This window comes from Erpetoichthys calabaricus, chromosome 3 (genome assembly GCF_900747795.2).
Source record: "Erpetoichthys calabaricus chromosome 3, fErpCal1.3, whole genome shotgun sequence".
Lineage (NCBI taxonomy): Eukaryota > Metazoa > Chordata > Cladistia > Polypteriformes > Polypteridae > Erpetoichthys > Erpetoichthys calabaricus.
The window spans coordinates 126,630,959-126,645,163 of NC_041396.2; positions in this window are offsets into that span (position 1 = coordinate 126,630,959).

Genomic DNA, 14,205 nt, shown 5'->3' on the forward strand with positions numbered 1-14,205 from the left:
ACATAGCATGACAGGAGAGAAAGGATCAGGAGAAGGGACACTTCTCAGGAACCAAGCAAAGATCGTAGCCAGGGGTTCAAAAATTCAAGCAACAAAAGCATTAGACAAGTACCAGAAATTGTAAATGTAACTGGAAAATGTATTTTAAAAATACAAAGAAAAATCTTCAAGAATCAACAGCTTTATCTGCAATCTCAGATAAAGATGCATCTTAATGGTAACCTTTATCCTTTTGCCTCAATGATATTACTAGCCATGCAAATTTGCACAATTACCTGTAAATGTTAATTACTTACAAATATGATACTTACAAAATCATATGCCGGCAAAATGTTGATGAAATGAAAAAGTCTGAAAAACCTTACTATTAGCTGAATAAATTTCTTTCTAAACCTAGCCTGATGATCAATGATGCCTAGATATTTAAAAGCTAGTAACTGCTCCAATTATATTCCTTCCAATTGAATTTGTATTCTTTCAACTTTCACTGCTGACCTGCACAAGACTATATTCTTACACTTGTCGTCTTTTCCATTCCATACTCTGTTCCTTCATGTTCCATTCCAATCCATCAGGATTCCATGCAACTGGGTTTGAATTTTTGCTATTAAAATGACAACATCTGTGCTCCTGGAAAGTCTGAGGTGCAACCTGGTGGTGTCAGATGGACCAAAACATAATGTCCCAGAGGTGTTCTATTGAATTTAGGTCAGATGAGTGTGGGGGCCAGTCAATGGTATCAATTCCTTCATCTACCAGGAACTGCCTGCATACTCTTGCCACATGAAGCGCGGCATTTTCGTGCACCAGGAGGAACTCAAGACCCACTGCACCAGCACAGGGTCTGACAATGGGTCCAAGGATTTCATCTCAATACCTAGTGGCAGTGAAGGTGCCATTGTCTAGCCTGTACATCCCTCCATGGATATGCCTCCCCAGACCATCACTGACCCACCACCAAAAACGTCATGCTGAACGATGTTACAGGCAGCATAACATTCTCCATGGCTTCTCCAGACCCTTTCATGTCTTTCACATGTGCTCACGGTGAACCTGCTCTCATCTGTGAAATGCACAAAGCACCAGAGGTGGACCTGCCAATTCTGGTGTTCTATGGTAAATGCCAATCGAGCTCCACGGTACGTGGGCCCTCAGGCCACCCTCATGAAGTCTGTTTTCCGATTGTTTTGTCAGAGACATTCACACCAGTGGCCTGCTGGAGGTCATTCTGTAGGGCTCTGGCAGTGCTCATCCTGTTCCTCCTTGCCCTAAGGAGCAGATCCTGGTCCCGCTGATGGGTTAAGGACCTTCTATGGCCCTGTCCAGAGTAACTGCCCGTCTCCTGGAATTTCCTCCCTGCCCTTGAGACTGTGCTGGGAGGCACAGAAAACCTTCTGGCAATGGCATGTATTGATGTGCCATCCAGGAGACATTGCACTACCTGTACAACCTCAGTAGGGTCCAGATATAGCCTCATGCTACCAGTAGTGACACCGACCATAGCCAAATGCAAAACTAGTGAAAAGACAGTCAGAAAAGATGGAGGGAAAAATGTCAGTGGAACTCCATCTGTTAAACCATCCTGTTTTGTGGGTCGTCTCATTGTTGAACCTTTAGGGCACCTGTTAATTTCATTAATACCAAAGCAGCTGAAACCGATTAGCAACCCCCTCTGCTACTTAACTGACCTGACCAATATCCCAGACGTTTTATTGACTTGATGCTATACTCCGATTAAAAAGTTTTCCTTTAATTTTTTTGAGCAGTATATATTTATTTTACTATGTATTTATTCATTTATTTAAAGAACTTCTTTAGAAAGCCAAATTTCCCACTGGGGACAAATAAGCTCTATCTATCCATTTATCCTCCTGTGCTTCTAACTTCAATTTGTATTTTAGCTATTCTTTGCCATTCCTTTTGTTAAGAAGTTCACTGATCTTTGTCGAGTTCTAAAAAATAACAAAATTCCGATAGAGAATTCCATTGTTCTTATTCCAGCACAACAATGTGTAGGATACAGAGAAATTAATTCATCCATCCATCCATTTCCCAACCCGCTGAATCTGAACACAGGGTCACGGGGGTCTGCTGGAGCCAATCCCAGCCAACACAGGGCACAAGGCAGGAACCAATCCAGGGCAGGGTGCCAACCCACCGCAGGACACACACAAACACACCAAGCACACACCAGAGCCAATTTTAGAATCGCCAATCCACCTAACCTGCATGTCTTTGGACTGTGGGAGGAAACCGGAGCGCCCGGAGGAAACCTACGCAGACACGGGGAGAACATGCAAACTCCACGCAGGGAGGACCTGGGAAGCGAACCCGGGTCTCCTAACTGCGAGGCAGCAGCGCTACCACTGCGCCACCGTGCCACCCGAGAAATTAATTCATATACTTAATTCTAGTAGAAATGATTGCTGCAATATTTTTTTGACAGGATGCTACAATATCAAATTTTCTGCTTGCAGTTAATTCAAAATGTCACTCCAAGGATCATTAAAAGAACTACAAAGTATAGCCATCTAACTCCTGATATTAAACTTCAGGGCAGTTTAATATTATATTTAGGAAAAATTTCAAAACTGTAAAAAAAGCAGGGGTGTTGCTATAAAACATGCTGCATTTTTTAGCAGGTTGGTTGCCTGGGTAAATGGAAATGACACAACAAGTTGAAATTGTAAAAGGAGTATTTTTTGATATGCCTGTTTTAAGGAAAGACACAAAAATGTTTAACACACAAACCTGCGTGTTTGTTTGTTTATTGTGACAATGAATTGATTTTGCAGTATCTATGAGGATTTGAGTGGCTGTGCAGTTACTTATTCTTGTTCTGTGAAGTTGTTACATGTGCAAACAATATTAAAGGTGGATTAGACATGTGGAAGTGCATTGTAATACTAGCACAGTACTGTAAACAATTAATAAAAAAAAATGTAAACTGTAACCAACAACAATTACTCAGAGCAGAGCTTCCAGTCACAGCTAGTTGTCTTCCTTGTGATGGCAGTAGTGGGATGAAAACCTAGGGCCTTTGAGTCAGAAGAGCAAGAGCATATCCAGTCGAGTAGTAAGGGAGGGTATTGTAATACACAGTAGCAAGCTTTTTCTCAGCCTCCACTGGACTTGTCATCTTATTACAATTACATATATAATTAATCTTATTTCATAAAGATTCTTTGTTGTGCTTTTTGTTTTTAGCCTGGGTTGATGGTAAAACGTGGCCATTTTTGAGACGTGTACTTTGGGACTCGCGCTCATAACACATATTATTAGTAAAGAAAATAATAAAAACAAATTTTCTATTTCATATAACCTATCCTATTAACTTTTTAGACATGGAGAATTTCTAAAGAAGATAAAAAACAAAAATATCTTTTTCAAGAAAGAAAATATCCAATTAAATACCTTATTTTCTTTTTTGTATTTTTTGAAGTGTCACAAAAATTTGAGAGTATATGCCTTGCGCTTTATTGATAATAGGTAAATGAATTAAAATTGATTTTGCATGTGTGTAACACAAATCTTCGTTTTTGTGTTGTCAGCAAGATGGAAGATGTGATCAATATTTCTTTATATCCTCCACCATCTATGCCCTTACAGTGACTTTATCATTTATTAAGTAGTGTTTGTATACAGCACACATTACCTAACATCTGTCATTTCAGAAGACATTTTTTCCACTGTATTCATGTCAAATGCATACTGTAATTGAAGAATGCCATCTGGTTTAGGGTTAAAGAAAAGCAGAAATTTTTTTAAACATGGAAATAATTTCTCTATATGTAACTGCATCTTAAACAGACAATATGAGGAATTGTGAAAATATGCTATGTCACGCACGAGCGCATGGGGAGCAGCTTAAAGACCCGGCGCTCGTTGCGACAAGTCGTGCCAGGGGACGATGGCGGTGTACTAACCTCTCTCTCTCTTCCCATAGAAAAGACGAAGCGCCACCACAATAATCCTGCCTGGACAACCAAAACAACAACACTTCCAGGTTCCTTTCTTCCCTCTGGTCCCCCATTGATGACGTCCACTACCCATCCACCACCACGCCTTCCCAACATTCCACGTGTCTAACTTCCGGTCTGACACCTTAAAATGTCCGTCCTCCCACTCCTTTTTGTCTAATGATATTTTTTTGTTGAAAATAAGTTGGACCTTTGTGTTACAGTATACGGGGCTCAAACCCCCAAACCTTGATCTGTTTTGTTTAATTATTACAGTGGCGTAGTTGGCAGGATACAGCTTGAACACGATGTCAGAAGGGCAGGATCTGAACATGGTCCTCACCACTATGGCCAACGAGCTCCAGGCGGCCACGAAGGCGGAGCTCGCCAAGACAGAGACTACTGGCAGCGGCGGAGATGGTAAAGCCGGAGCCCACACGACCCCCGCCTCCTCCTATCATACCGCTCTTGGAAGAGGATGACATAGAGTCATACCTCTCGATATTCGAGAGGATGCCCTCCCGTAACCAGTGGCCGCGGGCGGAGTGGGCCTCGATTCTGGCCCCTTACTTGAAGGGCCCGGTGCAGCGGGCCTATCACGACCTTCCTGAGGAGGTGGCCGCCCAGTACGACCTCCTTAAGGCTGAGATTTATAAATGCTACGACGTGACATCCGGCCAGCAGGCGAGGGAATGGCGGCATTGGAAATTCGACCCCAGCAGCCCGGCTAGAGCACAGGCCTTTGAGTTCTGGGGTAAGATCGGTCGCTGGCTACGGCCAGACATTAACCAGGCTCGCCAGGTAGTCGAGCAGGTCATGTGCGAAGCATTCATACATGCTACGCCAGACGATCTCGCCCAGCAGGTCCAGAGACATCCGTTAAAGGACATGGACAGCCTTTTGGCAGTACCCGAACGACAGCTGGCAGTGAAGCAACTCGGGGAGTCTGAGAAGCCGGTTCGTGGGGTCTGACAGGGACGGGTGACCACCTCGCAGCCCACCTGCCACACTCCGGAGGCTCCGGCTACACCAAGGGACAGGGTGCCCACCCCGCCGTGCTGTTTCAAGTGTGGCGAGGTGGGGCATATCGTCACCTCCTGTCCCCTCAACCAGGAACCGATGGACTGCTGCTGGGCCAAGGGTGAGAGGTATTGTGCTCTGTCTAATCCCCCGGTGAGTAATAATACAGGAGTGGTGTTAATAAATGGGCACTCGGTGGTGGCGTTATTCGAACCCGGGTTTAACATTACCATTGTAATTACCGTTACGTTTTACCGAGAGAGTGGAGGGCTCCAAACACAAGAGTCACTTGTATACAGGAAAGACCAGGTCGTACAGGTCCGCAAAGTGCTTCATAACTTGGGAAGGGGAGCCTAGACAGATGCTCGTCGCTGTGCTGCCCGAGACCCCCTTCCCCGGAGGGACCGCGCTCGTCTCGTCCCGATTCCCCTCATAGATGTGCCATTTGAAAGGATCAGTGTCGATCTAGTTGGACCCCTAGAGCCTTCGACGTGAGGCCATAAATATATACAGTATTGGTGATGGTCAACTATGCAACTCGATATCCCGAAGCAGTTCCCCTGCAAGCTGCCAACTCCAAAAACATCTCACGGGAACTAGTAGCGCTTTTTTCCCCCCAGGTGGGCATACCCAAAGAAGTCCTTACGGACCAAGGGATGCCCTTTACTTCGGATACGTTCAGGGAAGTCGCCAAATTACACCGTATTAAACATCTCAGGACGTCAGTGTACCACCCCCAGACAGACGGGCTCGTGGAATGCTTTAATCAGACCCTGAAACAGATGCTTCACAAGGTAGTCAGCGCGGACGGTAGGAACTGGGACCAACTTTTACCGCTGGTGCTTTTCACCTACCGGGAGGTGCCATAGGCCTCCACAGGGTTTTCCCCTTTTGAACTCCTGTACGGATGCCAACCCCGGGGCATATTGGAGGTGTTAAAAGAAGGCTAGGAAGGGGAGGCCCTTCCCTCCACCAATGTCCTGGAACATATCGCGCAGTTACACGATAGACTAGAGAAAATCCATCCTCTCCTGAAGGAACACATGTCTCGGGCTCAAGCAGCGCAGGCCCAGAATTATAATAGCAACTCCTTCCTACACGAGCTTCAGCCGGGAGACCGCGTAATGGTGCTTGTGCCCACTTCCCATTCCAAATTACTGGCTCATTGGCAGGGCCCCTACATGGTTAAAGAAAGGAAAGGACTCCAGCCAAATCATCGGCCGAGCGAGAGGGTGTATCACGTGAACCTTCTGAAACCCTGGAGGGCTAGGGAAGAGCCACACCCCTCCGAACTGACCCTCTCCCTTTTCTCAATGAAATCCAAGCTCAATCTCGGTTCCAATTTGACGCCACACCAATGACAGGAGCTAGAAGGAGCAATCCGGTCTGTCCCAGAAGTGGTCAGCGAAGCACCAGGCTGGACCTCGCTGATTCAGAACAACATCGTGACGGACCCGAGGGTGGTAGTCAGGGAACGACCCTATCGCCTCCCGGAGTCGAAACGGGCTGAGGTGAAGCTAGAGGTACAACGAATGTTGGATATGGACATCGTCAAGGAAAGCCATAGCCCCTGGGTGGTCCTATCGTCCTCGTATCTAAGCTGGATGGCTCCTGGAGATTCTGTAACAACTTCAGACGTCTAAATCAGGTCTCCAAGATTGACACCTATACTAGTAGATGAGCTCCTCGAGAGGCTGGGGATGTCCCGTTATCTGACTACTCTTGACATGACAAAGGGACACTGGCAAATTCCCTTAACGGCATCCGCAAGAGAAAATAACAGCTTTTAGCACCCCTAGTGGGCACTGGCAGTACAAGGTCCTTCCATTTGGGCTGCACGGGGCACCAGCAACTTTCCAGCGTCTGGTAGATAAAGTGCTACGGCCCCACCAGTCCTATTGTGCTGCCTTACCTGGATAATGTGGTCATCTTTTCACCTTAGCACCTGGGAGGAACATGTATTGCAGGTATACACCGTTCTCCTGACGCTAGTGAAAGCCGGCCTTCATATCAACCCCCAAAAGTGTTTTTGCGGCTTGAACAAGGCCAAATATTTGGGCTACCTGGTTGGAGGGGGAATGGTGAAGCCACAGTCGTCCAAAGTCAATGACATCCTAGAATGGCCTCGGCCATTAGGCAAGAAGTGGGTTGGTGAGTTATTATCGCCGGTTTGTGCCTCGTTTCTCTGAGAGGGCCGCACCCTTGACTGATTTGACAAAGAAACTGGCCCCTTATGATGTGGTGTGGCATAGCGTAATGGAGCAAGCATTTAGTGACTTGAAGATGGCCCTCAGACGGCACCTGTTTTGAGAACACCTGATTTTTCTCTTCCTTTTCTCCTCCAGACCGATGCTTCGGACACAGGTCTAGGTGTGGTGCTGAGCCAGAGCATTGATGGTGTTGAGCACCCCGTAATATACCTCGGCCGGAAACTGTTGGACCGGGAGACCAGGTATGGGTGGTTGAGCAGGAAGCCCTGGCCATTAAGTGGGCAGTAACGTACCTGCAGTACTACCTCTTGGGTCATGAGTTCACCCTGGTGACAGACCATGCTGCTCTCCAGTGGATGGCTCTCCACAGGGACTCAAACCCTTGGGTCACTAGGTGGTTTTTGGACTTGCAGTCCTACAAGTTTACCGTCACTTATTGCCGGGGTAACCTTCAAGCCAACGCTGATGCTCTCTTCCGGGTTCACGACCTCTCGGTTTGGACCGCCCAACCCGATGGGTCTGGGCTGAAGGGGGAGGGAAGGTCATGTCATGCACAAACGCATGGGGAGCAGCTTAAAGACCCGACACGCATCGCAACAAGTCGTGCCAGGGGACGATGGCGGTGTACTAGTCTCTCTCTCTCTCTTCCCGAAAAGACGAAGCGCCACCGCCATAATCCTGTCTGGACATCCAAAACAACAACACTTTCGGGTTCCTTTCTTCCCTCTGGTCCCCCATTGATGACGTCCACTACCCATCCACCACCACGCCTTCCAAGCATTCCACGTGTCTAACTTCCGGTCCGACTCCTTAAAATGTCCGTCCTCCCACTCCTTTTTGTCTAATGATATTTTTTTGTTGAAAATAAGTTGGACCTTTGTGTTATAGTATACGGGGCTCAAACCCCCGAACCTTGATCTGTTTTGTTTAATTATTACAGCTAAAAAAACTGAGTTCTATCTCCTTATCTGTCGGTCTATATAAAAGTGGGTGTACCCGATTGACTCACTGATTCATTACCAAGAAATTCTAATGAAGAATGATTTTCATGAATAAATTCTTACTTCCAGTCTATGCCAGATACAGAATAGCGCAAAAGGCAGCATGTCCAACAAACACATCAGTAGCATCATGGTTTCAGTGCTGCTTGTATTCTTTTTCTTAATTTATCTTGATCTTATTTTATGTTTTGTATACAAAAATATAGCCATTCTTCACTTTCATGTATTAGTCCCAAAACAAAGTATATAAATAACTCCTCCCATTTCCTTGGACTGCAGAAAACATCTGCAATATCAAATATTAAGGCACCCATGGGGAGAGGGGGGTTACGCAGAGATTGATACAGTACTCACTACTACTACAGGATACAGCTCAGAAAGACTGTGTAAATGTATTTAGTAATGTTTCAAAGATGATTTAAAATAATTCAAAATTGATTAACCTCCTTGGCATTAACTTAGAGTGTGACTGGGGATTGAAATTCTAAGATTTTACAGTTAACCCAGTGACATTTAACGATCCACTTTACAGTGTAAAGCCTGAATAGTTCTGCTCTCTGTCAGCTACACATTTAAATAAATGATTATTATCTTAATTGCTTCATGCAGCACTGCTTCTATCATTCAAATTATTAGTCTTCACCTGTCTTAGCTGTTGCTGAAACATTGATTATAAGATGTACCACATTTTGATTTTCCCAGATACTGAGATCTTCTAAGGACTACAGAATCTTTCCTCACTGTTTCACTGATCAAGACAAGCTGTGTTGCCAGTATTACACTTGATGTACTTTGCACAGCCTTTAGACCAGGGGTCTCCAACACGTTGATCGCGAGCTACTGGTAGCTCGCAACCCCTTTCCAAGTAGCTCGCCAGAGGGTTAATGAATCCTACATAAATTTGAAAACTTGAATAGTCAAATTAGGGGTGGGCGATCTTTCCAAAAAAATCATATCACGATCCACAATCTGAATTGCAATCTATCTTTTCAATGTGGCATACACTTAAGAGAATATCGGGACTCAAACTCATCAAGACCTAAGTAACACTTTATTTTAAATATCAAACAAAGTTGAATTCAATTGTTAAGGAACACGCCCCAAAGCTGGTGAGTGAGGAAGGCCCCTCCCCTCAGCCTTCTGCATCTTTCTTGGATTCGCGCAAATAAAATCAGTACTGCAAGCGAACTATGATACATAGCAAAATGAGAGAAGTCGCAAATGTTCAAGCAAATTATAGGAAAAACCTGATCTAAATCCGTTAAGTAGTTCTCTCGTCTCAACAGATTTCTCAATATTTATGGGGCTTAGCAAAACCAGATAACTATAAGAATCTTCACCAAGCAGCTCTGAAAATGTCTGCTTTGTTTGTGTCTACATACTGCTGTGAGCCTGCCTTTTCTGACATGAATGTCATGAAATCAAAGTTCAGAACAAGACTGACTGATGAACATTTAATGACACCATAAGAGTGAACCTAAGTGGCTAACTTCCACCATATACCTCTCTTGCTGACTCCATGCAGTGCCAGTCATCTGACTAACTAAAAAACACATTACACCTGCAACTGGACATATGAATACTCTTGTGAAATGAAACAGTGACATGTAGCAAAATGACAAATGAATAAGTAATATCTGTGTATTTGTAATTGCATTGTTTTGTTTTGACAGCATTCATGTTTTAATTCAATAGTGTGAGATACAGTACAAAATGCTGTGTTTAAGTGTAGGCTGATTAAGCAATGTCAATAACAAAAATGTTGGATATGGTGTATATCTTGTGGCAGATAATATTTTAAATTAAGCACAATTTAACAGCTGGGGCATCATGTATAAATCCTTGCTTTGATTCCATGTTAAAATTTTGAGGATGATCAAAAGTTGAAAATGGCACACACATTAAAAAAATCAGATTTATATATCTACATGCATGCCACATGCTACATAAAGTTTCTTTATAAATCTCAAATGAACTTAAAACCATGAACATGAGCTTGCACTTTTAGCAACTTCCCGTCACAACCTGTCAGTAATCATATATTAATAATAATGCCCATGTTCCTGAGCAACCTCTTTACTACAAACCATGAAAGAACAGAGGGAGGAAAAAGGTAGAAAATTAAACTTAAGTGAATGTGAACTTGAGGTATTATTGACTGGAGTAGAGTGTTGCAAAAGCATTCTTTTTGCTGGTCTCATTGTAAAAGTTAAAAATAAAAGTACAAAAAAAGACTAAGTAGCTGAGAGGAGAGAGAATTAGCAATGTAAGCAGATCACAGCCTGTGCACAGTATGAATTAATGTAGGTTATATGCGCAGAGCTGCAAGATATTAAGAACATTCTTACTGAACTTGTGAAAAAGTAAAATCACATTACCAAGGTAAATGTCAATGTTGCAGTACAATTCTCTTTAATTCAACATACAGCATTCAAACTTCTTTAACTGCCATTGCGTTGATGTTCTGAGGCAATCCATGTTTCTACGCTACTCTCACCCTGTTAAGGATACTGCATGTATATGGGTATCATCTTAAGTATACCATCCCATATAGATGGCATGCTTGAATTTCAGTAACATTTTCATTATAAACCTCATGCCCTCTTTATCTGTATTAGTGGGGAACAGTGAATAGAGAATGTAATGTTAGCAACATATTTGCTTTTTATTGGTTTTCAAACTGGGGGTAATGCCAATCCTGGGAAGGTTCACACTCTTAAAATATAAACTTCCAGTTTTGAAGATTGAAAACCACATGAGGCAATTTGAAGACAAACAATCATATCTGAAAATCTACTGCAATTTTTGTATACAAATAGTCCTGTATCAATTTAGATATTGGTTAGTTCTACAGTTCTCAGCGGTAAGGCTCAGAAGGCCCTGTGATAAGCCAACTTCAGAGGCCGTAAATAATACAAATAAAGAAATGTAAAAGAAATAAAGTTTTCGTTTAAACGTTAACGTTACACAGATTTACATGGCTGCAGTATAAAGTTTTATCGGTAGTTTGCGCGCTGGGATGTTCAGAGGGCTACCTGGAGGCCTACAGGTGCTCCGAGAGCAAGCCGTGGGGCTCAAACTTATCGACGCCGAGACACGCATCTGAGGCCATTTTTTCGAGTGCGCTCACGGTTTCTGGCGGCCAGAGATTAAGGTTAACTTCACTTTTAAGGTCTAGGATATTTGTTACAACCTGAGCTGATGCGTTCTTGGCCAGAAAAAACTTTTGTACAGGTGAATATGTTCAGTGAGGTACCCTACTGATTCTAACCTGCTATTCCACCTGGTGTTTCCTGCCTTGGGGGTTCCTGGCAGGCTTCTTGAAGAAGGCAGACTTTACCCACATCACTAGTAATACAGCCTCACTAAAGTATTTCTAGTGCTGCCAGGTCTCTCCCACCAAACTGATGACATGACACAAGCCGGTTGAATGTATACTGTTACTGGTATAATTCATTGTCTGCAACCACTGCTAAAATGTCATTAAGATTCAGTTGGTTGTTGTGAAGAGACAAGTGCTGCCTGTGAAAAGGTTGAAAAGTTGCAGCTCTCCATAAAGGTAACTTCTGCCAAAAAATACTGGACTTCAATACCTGTAATTGTCATTATGTCCATTATTTCTAAAGATTCTTAAACCTTAAATGTTTACAGATTGAAAACATGCATCATTATAGCTTCATCAACTGCATATCTTAAAATAATTAATTACAAAGCAAAAGCAAACTAATCTGCAAGATGCTAAATCCGGGAATTAAACAGAAAAAAAAAGTAAGAGAGACCCGCTTTTAAGGGCTCGTTGCAGCTGCAGGTTTGCAGGTGCCGAGTTTATAACGGTAGAGTCAAATGTGGACCTTGCAAAACATTTATTAATTTCAAAAACATCGTTGTTAATTTTTAAAAGGGAACCCGTTAACAACTAGTTCCGTTCACTAATAACATTTTTCTATGGGAAAGACTGTTAATACCGGTTAAATATAATTTCATGTACAATTAGAAGTGCCTACCTAAAAGAATTACCATGCAGCCAAATATTTACTCACTTATCACGATGTTGAGAACTATGTGGTCTTGGCTATCTGTGGTTTCATCAACTACAACATAAATTTTTCTGAAACGGATCTTTCGAAGAACGGTGTCCATATGTTGTTTAAAGACACGGGGTAAAATAGTTTGACGAAGATGCTCTCATTTTCTGGCAGCACGCCTCCTTGTTTACAATGCTTAATAAAGAAAGGATGCATCTTTGTCATTTTTTTGAGCAGTATGTCTGACTCACATGACCACAAAGTCCCCACAAACTGGAGTCTTGCATCTGACAATTTTGTTGTTTCCTCTGTTGTTACCTGAAGGGGAACACTTTTTGATCTTAATTTATCCGTGTTCTTGAGATGGGTTTTAGATTTGACATGGTAATTGCAAGTATCTTTTCGTGTCCAGTCTATGGTATGCAGGCAAAACTTGAAGAAAAGTTGTTGTCCAGATTCGTAAAAGTCACCAGGATATTGCTCTGCCATTAATTTTGCACTTAAGGTCGTGCTTCTTAGTTTTCTGACATAGTTAGAGTAACTAATACTGCCTGCTTTTACATTTCCATCTCATGTAGCTACCTAATTTGCGTGCCTTTAAAGAGAAAACATACAAGAAACATGTGCAGAAACAGGTAGAGGCACGACTGGATTTCTACAAAGCATTGCGTTCACTTGAAAAACAAAAAACTGGAAAATAGTATCTGAATGACAGAACTACAGATTATTCAATCGTTTAATTTTTTGGGAAGTTTTGTAACAGTTACCCCTTCAGTGTCTAAATTCTGCATATTTCTGTTTTTAAATCAAAAATCCATTTTTATACGTTAATTCCATGTTTTCCGCATTGCGGAAATCATAGGGCCCTACATGTTAGGCTGTATTTCAGTTCCATGGCTCCATCTCACAGTGCTCTTGCAGCAATAAGTATTTGTGCAAGAAATATGGTAGAAGGTATGTATTTCAAATGATTTTTCATAGACCACTTTCATCCCATTCAGTATAACTCCAAATATTACTATTATGGTTTTGGAAATGATTTTAAATCCAAGGCCAACCAACCAACCCCACTAGCTCCCCCCGGGCATTGTGAAGAGGGGGGGCTGAACACACTGCCAGGAGACGCGGTTGCTCCTCCGAAACCCCCTCTTAAACAGTGGTACAATGGGAAACAAATACAGGTTTTTTTTTTTTTTACTTCCTCTTTGCTCGATCAGCTGCTGACTCGCTGCTGCTGCTGCCATGCCATGCCGCATGATCTGCATCTCGCATGGTACTTCAAATATTTAAAATCTTGTACTAGAGCTGTCCTTTTGTCTCACTGCCTTGTCTCTCTTCTCCCCCATACATCATCTGCTCTTGTGGGGAGTCCCACTCCTGAGGTGCGCCCCTATGAAGAGGAAGATTTTCTATTCTTTTAATTGAGAGAAGGAACTGTCCTCTCCAACTATACACGGAGATCGATTCACTCCTGAAAGAGACTTATGTTTGTTTGAAATGTTTGAATAATGTTTCTGTCTCTAAAATCTGCTGTGTATCTGTGCAACTCTGTGACCCAAGCATGACAGCGTATGTGGGTTTCACTTTCACCAAACAACAAATATTTTAATTCTCGCAGATATGCCTCTTCATTGGGAAGAAACACTACTTTTCCCTGATGGCAACATGAATTAGACGATGTACAAGTCTCCAACTTAAAGTTTAAATCCGAACAATATATTCGATCTCTTTTCGCTGTTCAGTTTTTTCACAGAGTAATAATTTCTGTTTGTTTGTGCTAATGTGATCTTTACTATCATTTTTTTGAGACTTTCAAATTTTCGTACTTCCATTATCTCTAACCTGCTCTGGATGTGTATCACACCAACGTTTTTGAATTCTTTACACAATTCTACTTTGTAATTTACTCTTTGTCTTTTATTTCCTGCCCCGGGTGTGGTTAAATCTCTTGGCACAAAGTCTCATCTCGCGGGACGTGAAAGTGTTTCTC